The sequence below is a fragment of the Lycium ferocissimum genome, chromosome 2, assembly GCF_029784015.1.
Source record: "Lycium ferocissimum isolate CSIRO_LF1 chromosome 2, AGI_CSIRO_Lferr_CH_V1, whole genome shotgun sequence".
Taxonomy (NCBI): Eukaryota; Viridiplantae; Streptophyta; class Magnoliopsida; order Solanales; family Solanaceae; genus Lycium; species Lycium ferocissimum.
Genome location: NC_081343.1, coordinates 38,709,705 through 38,722,334, shown reverse-complemented (window position 1 = coordinate 38,722,334; position 12,630 = coordinate 38,709,705). Strand labels below are relative to the sequence as shown.

Here is a 12,630-nt window from a genome sequence, read left to right as displayed (position 1 = left end):
CAATTTACAACCAATTTCTGGAAAACTTTCCAAGAAGGTTTGGGGACTCAGGTGAGTCTTAGTACAACATTTCACCCACAGACCGATGGACAAGCTGAACGTACCATTCAGACCCTTGAGGATATGCTACGGGCATGTCTATTGAATTTTGAAAGTAGTTGGGATGATCACTTACCACTCATTGAATTTGCTTATAACAATAGTTATCGTTCTAGCATTCAAATGGCACCGTATGAGGCTTTATATGGGCGAAAGTGTAGATCCCCAATTGGGTGGTTTGAAGTAGGAGAGACTAAAGTGATAGGGCCAGACTTGGTCCAGTAATCTATAGAGAAAGTCAAGCTTATACAGGATCGATTATTAACAGCTCATAGTCGTCAGAAATCCTATACAGATAATCGTCGAAGAGACTTAGAGTTTTAAGTGAAAGATTGGGTATTCTTGAAGGTGTCGCCAATGAAGGGTGTCATGAGATTTGGTAAAAAGGACAAGCTTAGTCCTCGGTATATTGGACCTTATGAGATTGTACGCAAGGTAGGTCAAGTGGCCTATGAATTAGATCTACCTTCGGATTTGGAGTCAGTCCATCTGGTTTTTCATGTATTGATGCTTCGTAAGTGCATTGGGGATTCTTCTAGAGTTGTATCAGTAGATGATGTCCAAGTCACTGAGCAATTACCCTACGAAGAAATTCCCATTGCCATTCTAGATAGGCAAGTACGGAGACTCAGAACCAAAGATGTAGCTTCAATTAAAGTTTTATGGAGGAATAATAATAGAGAGAAAATGACTTGGGAAGCATAAGAAGACATGAAGTTCAGGTAGCTGCATTTATTTCCACCTCCAGAGAAGACTCAGGCAGAGAGGCCATTGTCCTCAGGTATGTAGTGCTTTCCTTGATACTTTCCTGGTCGTGTATAGCCATGGTTATTGATGTAGTTGTTATAGCCCTGTGAGGCGATGTATTTTAGGTTGTTGTGACAGGATGGCAGTGCCATATTATAGGGGAAACTCTGGCGAAATTTTTATAGAATCCCCAAGAACCTAACATTCGAGGACGAATGTTCCTAGGGGGGGAGAATGTTACACCTCGGAATTTTTGGATTTGTTGCTTTGAGAGTAGACTAATGTGAGATTAAGATGAACATGAAGTCCTTACGAGATTAAGGAGAGTATTAGATAGCTTAAGGTGCATACTATAAGATTTTGAAGTCATATGAATATGTGAAATTTAGTTTGTTGAAGGAAGTGAAATGTAAGTCGTGTTCGGAAAGGTTTTCGCTATAATTGAGCTAATATTTATCTATAAATATCTTGAGGGGCTGCTATAGGGCCTATTGTATGGTTAATTAAGTGTTATATAAGTGCCAAGAAGGTTCCGTGAGGATTGGAAGTCAAACGAGTCGACGAGAACAAAATTCGGGAATTTCCAGTTGTACGGTCATTTGTATGGACCGTATAAGATATACGGCCTGTATTATGGTCCGTAGATTACTTCCAGAGAAGAGTGATCCCTGGTGAGATTATACAGTCCAATTATACGGACCGTATAAATTATACGGCCCGTATAATTGGCCATATAATCGGGTCGGGTCAGATTTTTCTTTTTATATACATGGACGACCCTTACTTTCTTTTTCATTTCCCACTTCCTCCAAACTCTCCAAAGCTCTAAAACCCTTCTCTAAGCATATTACACTCAAACCCAAGAGATTACAAAGATCAAATAGCAAGAATTGAAGTGTTCATGTGTTAGAAGGCTCCCTAGGGTTGATAGATTTCAAGATTTACTTGGGTATTGTAGCTAGGGTTTTGCACAAGTTGATATCTTGCTCTAAAGCTTGTTCCTATGAGATAAAAAGGTTAGTTTTCATGCTTATTTCATGTTATTAAGAATGCTTGGTTGTAATAAAACTTGGGTGAAAGGAGAAATGTAGAGGATGAGTTCTAAATATGGATTTCATGATGTTTATGAGTAGTAAACTAATTTGAGTCATGATTCTTAGTATGATGTAGATATGTTCTTGTTATAAAAGGTAATAATGGTGATGAGGAAGCGTTGTATGAAAATGTGCAAAAGTTGGTATGAAGTTGCTAGTATGAGTTGAATATGAGAATGAATATTGACGACTTAATGGAATGTGATTACTTGATTATGATATTGTCGATGTTATTATGGATGTTTGGGAGTTATTTTGTAATGTAGTGAAAGCTGATGAAATAGGAAAAATGCTGCCCAATTTTCGTTGGATCATGAATTGTTCTAGTTTGGGTTTAAGAGTATCATTAAGGCTTAACCATGGTATGAATCCTTCTAAATGTAGATTTCTCAAGCTTCGACGGTAAACTTTAAGTAGTTAAGAAGATGATGAGGTATGTAAGGCTAACCCTTCTTTCATTAAGGCATGATTCCTTTGTTATATACCATCTCATGGGTTCGAAAATGTCTTCCAAACGACTCCATCCCTAGAAATACTAAAGCTCATGATTCTCCATATTTTTACAATGCTATTACCTCCTTTATAGGATAGTTGATCCTCTAAGGAGAGATGTAACGAAAATGATGATGATGATACTTATGGACTCTTATGTATACGGGTATAAGTATGTATGGCTATTATGTAACACCGAGCTTTTATGGCCGGGTATGATATCTATCGCGCGCACACCACTGCAGTTGGGTACGGATAACATTGAGCCTTGGTAGGGCCAGGTATGTATAACACCGAGCCTTGTCATGGACGGCTATGTGAAACACCAAACCTTCATGGTCGGGTATGCTACTAATATATAAGTAAGCATTAGAACTGGAAGGTTCCTATTAGAAAATGGGTAAGAAAACAGGACGGTTGCCACTAGAGGTACAAATGGCTCTATTATCTCATGACTCTCCTATCTTATGTTATTTCTTATGCTTCTACTATGATGTTGATTATGCTTTACATACTTAGTACGTTATTGGTACTGACATCCTTTTGTTTGTAGACGCTGCGTCATGCCCACAGGTGGACAGAGAGATAGACTTGACCCATAGATTGCTTGTTCAGAGACTGCATAGAGGAGCTCCATTTGATCCGGAGCTGCAGCTGTTGGTATTATTCTTTTGTGTACATACATATGGGCATGGCGGGGTCCTGTTCCGTCTATATGATGTTACATACTCTCTTTAAAGGCTCGTAAACAGTTGTGTATGGTTAGATGTCTCTTAGCCTTGTCGGCTTACATATTGTATATTATTTTGTTAGCCTCGTCGGCTTGTGTATATGGATATGGGCATAGTTGTTGATGATGATATAAATGTGTCGGTGCCCGATGAGATTAGCACCATTGATGCATAGAAATCATGAGTAGGCCATGTGGCTCACCTAGATGTGAATATGAATGTACAATATGAGGTGTCCGGGTCGGTTAGCACAGAGAGCTGGTCATGGCCCTCTAGTTGGGCCGTGACAAAAGACTTCGCAGCGGCTGACGTACCGCTGTGGCGCAATCACTGGATGATGGCATCAATACCATGCCCGAACCACTTTCGCCACTAAGAATTAAATCGAACGTTTCCCATACCAACTAGGTCTAATCCGTAGCATGATATAATTGCGCGCTTAGATACTAATTGGAATCGTCTAGATACCAATTAGACACACCGAGATACCAATTTGATTGAAGAAGCATAATTAGAAAGACAGAGGGGAAATTTCCTAAATGTCCTATTGCCTCCCGTGGATGGGCACGGACGTCTACGTACCATTCCACGACACTCTACTAGACATTTCTCTTGTACTTGTGAAACCGGTAACCTAGGCTGCGATACCAACTTGTCACGACCCAATCTAGGATCCCGCGAGCACCTATCATTCCCACCTCGGTAGGCGAACCCTCAACCAAAACAAAATATTTGCAAGTAAAGAACGAGATTCATTAACCTTCAAGAAATATTATAATCAGCAGCGGAAATCAAACCAATATATTCAAATAAATTAGCGGAAGTGTTTACAACAATTTATAAATACACTGACTCGATTTTTCCCGTGATCTGGTCTAGACTAGTACAAAAGCGACTAATGTTGAACCGTAATACAATAATAAATCTATGACCCAACCTCCATCTCTGAATGAAAAGGATGAAGGCCTTCAAGATAGAAACCGTGCATCTTCCGAAAAACTCCAGCGATCAATTTCCTGAAAAACACCACACCCCAAAAAGGGATGTAACAAGAGTAGTATCAGCACAACACTAGTACTGGTAAGCATCATAGGCCTACAATGGTTAGAAGAACATATCAGTAAAAGAGTTCACAAATAAGCATGGTAAGTAAACTGAATCAACAACGCACGTTACCTACCGCTCGCTACCACAACAAAGGTTCTTATTCTCACTAACTTTTCCCTAGTAATATGTTGCCTAACTTACATTGTACTCGCTTTTATCTCTTTAGCATACAATAGACAATTTCACACAAGTATCACAAGTCAACTACTATTACGCTATTCAATCTTAGTATCTAAAGTCATTCCGTCATTCTGATATTCACCTAATTTTAGGAAACCAACATATACAACTGAACCAACGAACAATCACCAAAGGTAATCCAAGATCATGGCCTATGGTTATAGCAACTAAGCCCAACTGTGTCAAGTCTCAAATACTCAATCCGAATCTGTATATCACAAATACATCACAAGAATATCACAATAGAAGCCATAGTGCAGTGCAATGCAATGCAATGCAATAATGTATGAAATGTATATGCAATGCAATGTTGTGTACACATGTACTCCGGACGAGAATCTCCATGTCTCGGTAGCACAACCCATGGGGGACCCCAGAAGTTCATATACCTCACTGTTCCGGTAACAACCTCGGATACCGCTACTTCACGATTCCAGCAAAAACCTCAGTAATCGCTATGCATAACCTCGATTTCGGGACAATAATTGGATATCGGTTCTCACGTCACTCTCATCCAATTAAGCCCAGCTCATCACAATGTTTCCTCAAGTATCATCAATGTATTAACAACATATCATGAAGGATGAGCATGCGTGCAATGTATGAGTTCAATGTCAATAATCAATCAATATCACAAGTACCACGCATGAGCTCACCAACAATATCATGAAGAGGATATACAATAAGCCATAATAGAACACTATCATCGTATCAAACGACAATACGTAAGATATTACCAAATCATAACCAGGATATATCAATAGTCTCTGATAACCAACACGGACAAAGTCACATAACAATATCACCTCATTTCTTTACTGCCTAACAACAACAATACATGACAATTGCACTTTATACTTACAAAGGCATCACTAACATCCAGTCTAAAATCATCTCACGTTCTTGGCACATTTTATCCATTCAATACCAAATAAGATTCAATATTAAATAGCACAGGATATGTTATGCGCATCATACGTGTCATGACCCAAACCGATGAGTCGTGACGAGTGTCTGACCTTTAGTGACCAAACGCCCCTACACACATATCTGAACCCTACTAGTCATCAAGGGCCCATAAGTGACCTAAAATGATCTCATACTGCCTCATGAAGGGGGTGACATCATAAACTCTGTACAATTTGTATATACATATGCATACTAAAAGAACAGTTCAAGATAGCTAGGCCGCTACATATACTATACACAAAAGAATAGAAGCCGACAAGGCTACATCATCTGACAAATACATACAACTGCCTACAGACTTCTACTGGAATAAAAGCTATAGAAAGGATGGGACAGGGCCCCGTCATACCTATATAGATAGACATCTCAAAAGAATAACATACCAAAATAGATTGCAGCTCCGGATCAAATGGAGCGCACTGACCACCGCTGGATAGAGGTCCTACTAAGATAGACCGTATGTCTGTCTACCTGAACCTGCGGGCATGAACGCAGCCTCCCTAGCAATAGGGGAGTCAGTACGGATAATATACTGAGTATGTAAGGCATAAAAGTAGCATAAGCATAAGAATCATAAATGGAATCTGAAACTCAAAAGTCAAACTGACTATCTGCATGCATTTGTATGAACTAGTATCTGAAAGTACGTACATGAGTCTGTATCTCTGACAATGCCTCTGTGGCCGCATAATATGCATGCTCTCAATGATAATCATGCTCCTGTATATAAATATAGGTCATAGTGATACGCCGTTCAGCCCGATCCATATCCTATATAATAGTGCCGAGGAACGTACGACCCGATCCATATATCATATAATAATGCCGAGGGACGTACGGCCTTATCCATATATCATCATCAAGGTGCACCAGCAGATCAGGTGATAATGCGTATATAACGCATATCCTTTTCCCCATACCCTATATACATATAATACACACGTATATAACGCCTCCTGGTCATGGGTCAATATGTATATATATATGAATGCAATGCATAACTGAAGTGTATACATAGAACGCTCAGAGTGACATAAGGTCATATTACCTCCGATGGACAGCCTTTGAGCTAACATCATCAACATATGTAATCTCAAGACCCATGAACAGAAGGAACAATCATACAGGGTATAGGAACATCAATGACTGAAGTACTCCTCGTACTTCTAAGAGTAGAGTAATATGAAAGCTTGTTCAATCGCCTGTTGGCTCATAACATAGGATCATGCCAAAATGAAGAAGGAATAGCCTTAACATACCTTGAAATGTATCCAATCGTCCAACTTCTACTTCTCAAACTCGTAAGTCTACAATCAAGATAACATATGCCTTAATTAACTTACCTCATTTACAAACCATTTTAAATACAAAAAGAGCTTAACAAATTCTGGACAGCATTTTCTTGTAAACTTAACAATCCTTCCCATTCAATCCAACATCAATCACAATATCCACAATAACTATGACAACACTTACATATCAAAATATACTCAAATCTATTCCCAATCATCTCTTAAAACAGCCCCAAATCACTATATTACCCTTCATCAACTCACCACTTTCATAAGTATCTTCTCTTTACTTAAAACCACTAAAACTCGTAGTAATTGACTTAAGTACAAAGGTAGAAATTATTTACATACCTTGAGGGGTCTAAGATTCCAAGGATCAACTTCAACTCCAACTTCCCAAGCTTCACAACTTAATGAAACCCTAGGAATAACCTTCTTCTTCACAAGCTCGGGTTTACAGGGCTTGGATCTTACCAAATCTCCACTAATATGATGGAAAATATTAAAAGAAAGGTTTTAAGGGTTTTCTCTGGTCTGGTAATGAGGAAAAATAAAGAATAAGTCATGGGATCTTATATTTATAATTAGAACTAGAAAGTTCAAGCGATGCGGTTCGACGAGCGGGTCGACGACCCATCGATGTGTCGGCGGTTCGTCGACTTGCTCCGTCGATCTATGCCTGCAGATCAGAGGTTGCAGAGACATGTTGATGGTGTGCAATGACGGTCTGTCGACATGTCGACAGCCCATCGACGTTGACTGATATCTGTAAATTTTCTCGAATCAGTTCAGATTGTGTCGATTCTATTCGTTCAGCTTCTAATCCTATAAATTACTAGGAATACCTGCTGGTACCTTTGTACATGAGGTAAGATACTTTCTATCTCCAAAAATTGGGTACGGGTATCTATTCCAAAGGAATATCTAACTAGGAAACCATAAGTTCTCCTACGACGAAAACGAGGGGCGTAACAATACGGGAACTGCTCATTAAAGGGACATAGTAAACTAAGTACCGAACAGATAATCTTCCAAGTCACATAAAGTCCACCAATACTAACGAAAAAACCAACACATGAACCTAGGGAATCTACAGGTCACAAGCCCGAACACACAAATCGCATAACAGTACCATCCTAAGGATCCATCCGAAACTCCAAAATCCTATACATGTATTCTCCGTTTCATCTAATACACGAATATGTAAGTCTAACTGGAGTCTACCGAAAAGAAAGCGTAACTTACCTTGAGGCCGAACAAGAGCGCGAACATCCACTTGGATTCTATTTTCCATCTTCGTAGGGAACCTGTAGATCCGAGAGGTCTAGGAATGATGGACATATTCAAGTAAGCAAAGCCTGAAGAATTCGAGCCATACAGGCAAAATTGACATTCTTAAAATAATTAACCTAGGTTCTTGATTATGCAAATCTCACCTCTTTGTGGAACACAAGGTTAATCTAGGCCAAACTTACCCAATTGATCCCCATAAGCCATTATTAGCCTCTAACAACTTATCCCATTAAGAAAATTAGAAGATTTAGGAAAGAACCTCATTTAATCTTTGCCATAATCACAATTGGCGTAAGCAGAAAAGGGGAAATTAAAGAAGAGGAATAAAGGTTTTAAGGAAATTACCTCCCCAACATTATGGGTCTCAAGGAACTGAAAATGTCTCCAGGTGACGGCTATGACTTAGGAAAATGAAAGCTAGGTTAAGTCAAGAAATGGGGTTTTAAATGGGGAAATAACTGCCTGTCAACCGCCGTGGCGATCCCAAGGCCGCTGTGGCGATAGTCCATCAGAGCTATTGCATAATCACTTTAGCGGGGTTCCAGGCCACTGTGGCGCCTGCGTTGGGGCAGAAACTCTGCCGTTATGGCGGCATAACTGGCCCAAATTTGACATTTTACACGCGACTCGCACGATTGGTCCGATCAAGTTAGTGATTTAAGAGCGTGGAGATTCGGAGGTGTTTTAAAGGGGGTCAAGGTTGCGAATTTCCTAAAAGTCACAGTAACGACGAACGGATCGTTACACTCGTCACACTTCTACTGTGGTATCTGAACTAGCTGTAATGGTCCTGCTAGTCTCTGGTGCTAAGAATACAGAAATAGGCTAAGAATTCATTTCGAGTGAAGAAATTTAGAATATTGTTTCCTGTTATCTCAATTGGTCAAATCGAAATCAAGTATCTTCTTTCGATGAATGATCAAAAGAACCACTTTAAGTAATATTACTCAAATTTTAAGTGGATTCAAATTCTTATTTTTGCAACTTTAGCTACAGTTTATATAGGTGAATCCATGGAGGGCCTTCATTGAAATATAGAAATAGTAGCATCCAAAATGCCTATACAAACTCAATTCATCATTTCCTAATGTAATAGAAAAAAAAAATCTAGAAAGGGCTCTTAGCTATGAAACAAAACCGCATGTTTTTTTTCGACAAAAATATTTCTTTCTTTTTTTCATCGATTAAAAATTGTGCTAGTCTAGAGGATGATTATCCATTATGGATCCTAACGTATCACTTATGAGCATTGTTGTGTCAATCTAGAGGATGATTAACCTCTGTGGCATATAACCTAGTGTATCTATTGTTGTGTTAGTCCAGAGGACGATTGACCTCTGAGGCGTGTAGCCTGGCGTATCTATTGTTGTGCTAGTCCAGAAGGAGATTAGACTTCGTGGGATACTAGCCTCGGTGTATCAAATGATTATTCGCCCCTGAGTCGGCATGTGTTAATTTTTTGGTCGCCTGTGAGTGGCTTGTGATGCTCGTGACTTCCCAAATAAAATACTTAATGTGGTAAAAGGTTTGACAGATTAAAATTGGTATATTTCTTATTCATTTGGTTGTTCACATAAAGTTATACTAAGGTTGATGACTTTTTCTCTATCTCTTACTTTCAAACTGTTTTACTACTATTGATTCACAAGTTTTACTGTAGCTATCTTATTTTGGATTACTAACTATTTCCCTGAGACACTTACTGAGTACCCAATACTCAGGCATACAATTGTTGTTTTTTATGGTATGTTAGATACTGAAGAAGAGCAGGTTCGTGATATGTGTACGGAGTAGGAGAACTTGCTACTTTTCATCCTTATTGGTGAGCCCACATCCTTATTGGTGGGACACCTCTCTATCATAGTTTGTTGCTCTTAGTTTTCGAGTTGCGTCCCGAAGTTAATCCATACATTTATTTATCGTAGAAGCTCCATAGATAGATGTCAGAATTGTGGGTAGATTGTTGAAGTCTCGTATGACTTGTTGGGGGTATTTGCCACGTTTTATGGCATCTTATTCCTATTAAACTTTTGCATATTTTTATAAGTATGAGTATGATTTCGGTTAGCCAGAAATGACTATTTTAAATAAAAAGTGAAAGATTATCGAAAGAGATTAGATGTTTATTGATTTTATAAGGTACTTCCGATGTTGTTAATAGCATCGGATGCCTATTGTGCCAGGGTGGGTTTCGGGGCGTGGGTACCTTGGTATCAGAGCTCTAGGTTTATAAGTGTCCTAGAATTTTGTGTGGAGCTGTGTCTAGTGGATCTTTCTTCATGAAAACTAGCCACTTGTATGGATGTATGACTACCAAGACATTATAGGTGTTTCTTACTCTCCTTTATTCTATATCGTGTTATAAAGTTTGAACTTCTCTTTAGGATCATTCTGATGTATTAGATACTCGTGCCTCATGAAAATGACTTAAACTTATGATGCAGTTGCTAACTATGTGAGCAATTGTCACACCCCAACCTTAGGGGGTGTGGCCGGCACCCAGCACCCGAAGGCCCGAGCGAACCAACTGTGATATTTGAACTCTATAACATGAACCGTGGGCCGAGAAAGTCGCTAAATGATAATAATGAGAATAAAACATAACAAATTGCAGGCAGAAAGGCCTAACAATACATATATGCATATCTAAGCCGACAAGGCCATAACCAAGAAAGACAACTATCCAGAAGGCCGACAAAACACATATGCACTGACTGATAGTCTATAAGCCTCTAGGAGTACTAAGATGCATCAACTGGTCAGAATAGGGCCCCCTATAACCATAAAATATATGTATGTATGTATGTATGTATGTGTGTGTGTGTGTGTCTATATATATATATATATATACACATATACACATACATGCATGTATCCTACCCGATGACTATGACCAACAACTCCGGAGAAGTAGAGTGCGACATAACCAACTGCTGAACTCGGGTACCCTACTAGGGAGGCGCACCGACCTATATACCTACATCTGTTGGCATAATCAAATCACACAAAGGGCGTCAGTACGAAAGATGTACCGATTATGTAAGGCGGTAAGCATAAACACAAAGTATGTAAATAACATAAGAAGGGATATAGAGACAACCTGAAACTCAGAACAAGGACACTGTGGGCATCCATAACTATAACATGAATGTAAATACCTGCTCGTAAAATCATTCCTACTGTAGAGGCATATACAATATCATATAATAATAAATCCCTCAGTGGGGTGAGTTCATCATAACTACCGGTCATATAGGACGCGGTAAATCGCTGCCCAACTGATCAGTGGTATGCACAGTTACGTGCTTTCCCAGCCGTCTATGACACGGCGCGGTAATGCAAGAAATGCATCTAGGTACACATCTACATGCCTTTCCGGTCGACTATAACACGACGCGGTAGTAAAAATCATAAAAAGAGTCAGAGTGACCTGTAGTCTTTATCCTCCGACTATCATTATTGTCGCTACATTTTTATCCTTTTATTCAAGAGGTAATAAACATGGATAACATGCAAGATATTTGATATGAATTACACATGAAGAAGGGTTCAACTCATTCAGATGGTATATGATCAATTCAAGTTTAGTGGAAACGTTTCAATTCATGAATGCAAGAGATAATAAACATGAAAGGTGTTGGATATAAATCATATATATAGGGCAGAACTTAGTTCAATCCGAAGAGGTGTGTTCATATCATGTTAATCGGAAAAAAGTTTCAAGGAAAGTTTGTTGAATTCTCGTCATGCCACAAGAGAAAGAGAAAGCCCTACATACCTCGTTGTTGAAGCGAATCCCGTCCCATGATCCCTCATATCCTTTACAACTGATTATATTCATCATACGAAGGATTCGAGATCAATTCCAAGTCTATAACTTATAAGAACATTCATTGAGACTTTTTATCCAGCAACTTGAGGGCGTAAGTTCATAGAATTATTGGTAGTTCAATTTCTCCATAAAACGCTGCCATTTTCTTCTCCCTTGCTCCTACTCCTCATTACAATTCCATCCATAACTCCATATAGTGCATTCAATCCATTCAAAACAGCCCAACAATTAATTAAATCCATAGAAGTTAATAACGGCTTATGTTCATGGAATTCCCTCAATAATTTCTAAGTTAATTACTTAAAGAATCATAAGGAGATCATGAGGAGAATAAAACATACCTTAATTTGTAGGAATTAATCCAGCATCAAATTTATTTCGAGATGAAGGATCCTTCGGAAAAGCGAAACGATGTAGAAATGATGATTCTATGATTACCCCGGACTTTCTTGCGTTAGATTAGCTTGCTTAGCTCTTAGACTTGATCTTGCTTCATAGAGAATAGCTTAGGAGAGTTTAGGAAGTGTTTTAAGGTCTGTAGTTGAAGAAAATGAGGTTCCAATTAGTTTGGGGCTTAATTTATATGAAAAGGGATGTTTCCACCGACCAAAGCCTCCCTTGGACTCGCTGGTTTCGCGACAGTTTGTACCCTTGGACGGAAATGTGAATATCTCTCCACTCTGACGTAGTATCGACAAACGGTAAAATGCGTAGGAAACTAGACTCATATACCTTCAATTGGTGGGTGGATCACCCCGTAACTCCAGGTATATTAAAAGAAGGTCCGTGACATC

General features: G+C 39.0%; 1 long non-coding RNA gene across 1 annotated transcript; it reads right to left on the bottom strand.

The window, feature by feature from the left end:
- Nucleotides 1-10,616: 10,616 nt before the first annotated feature.
- Nucleotides 10,617-12,411, bottom strand: LOC132048023 (uncharacterized). Its single transcript, XR_009412879.1, has 3 exons — nucleotides 12,178-12,411; nucleotides 11,783-11,831; nucleotides 10,617-10,987 (listed from the first exon to the last, which is right to left on the bottom strand). It is a non-coding gene; the product is annotated as an uncharacterized LOC132048023 (long non-coding RNA).
- Nucleotides 12,412-12,630: the final 219 nt, after the last annotated feature.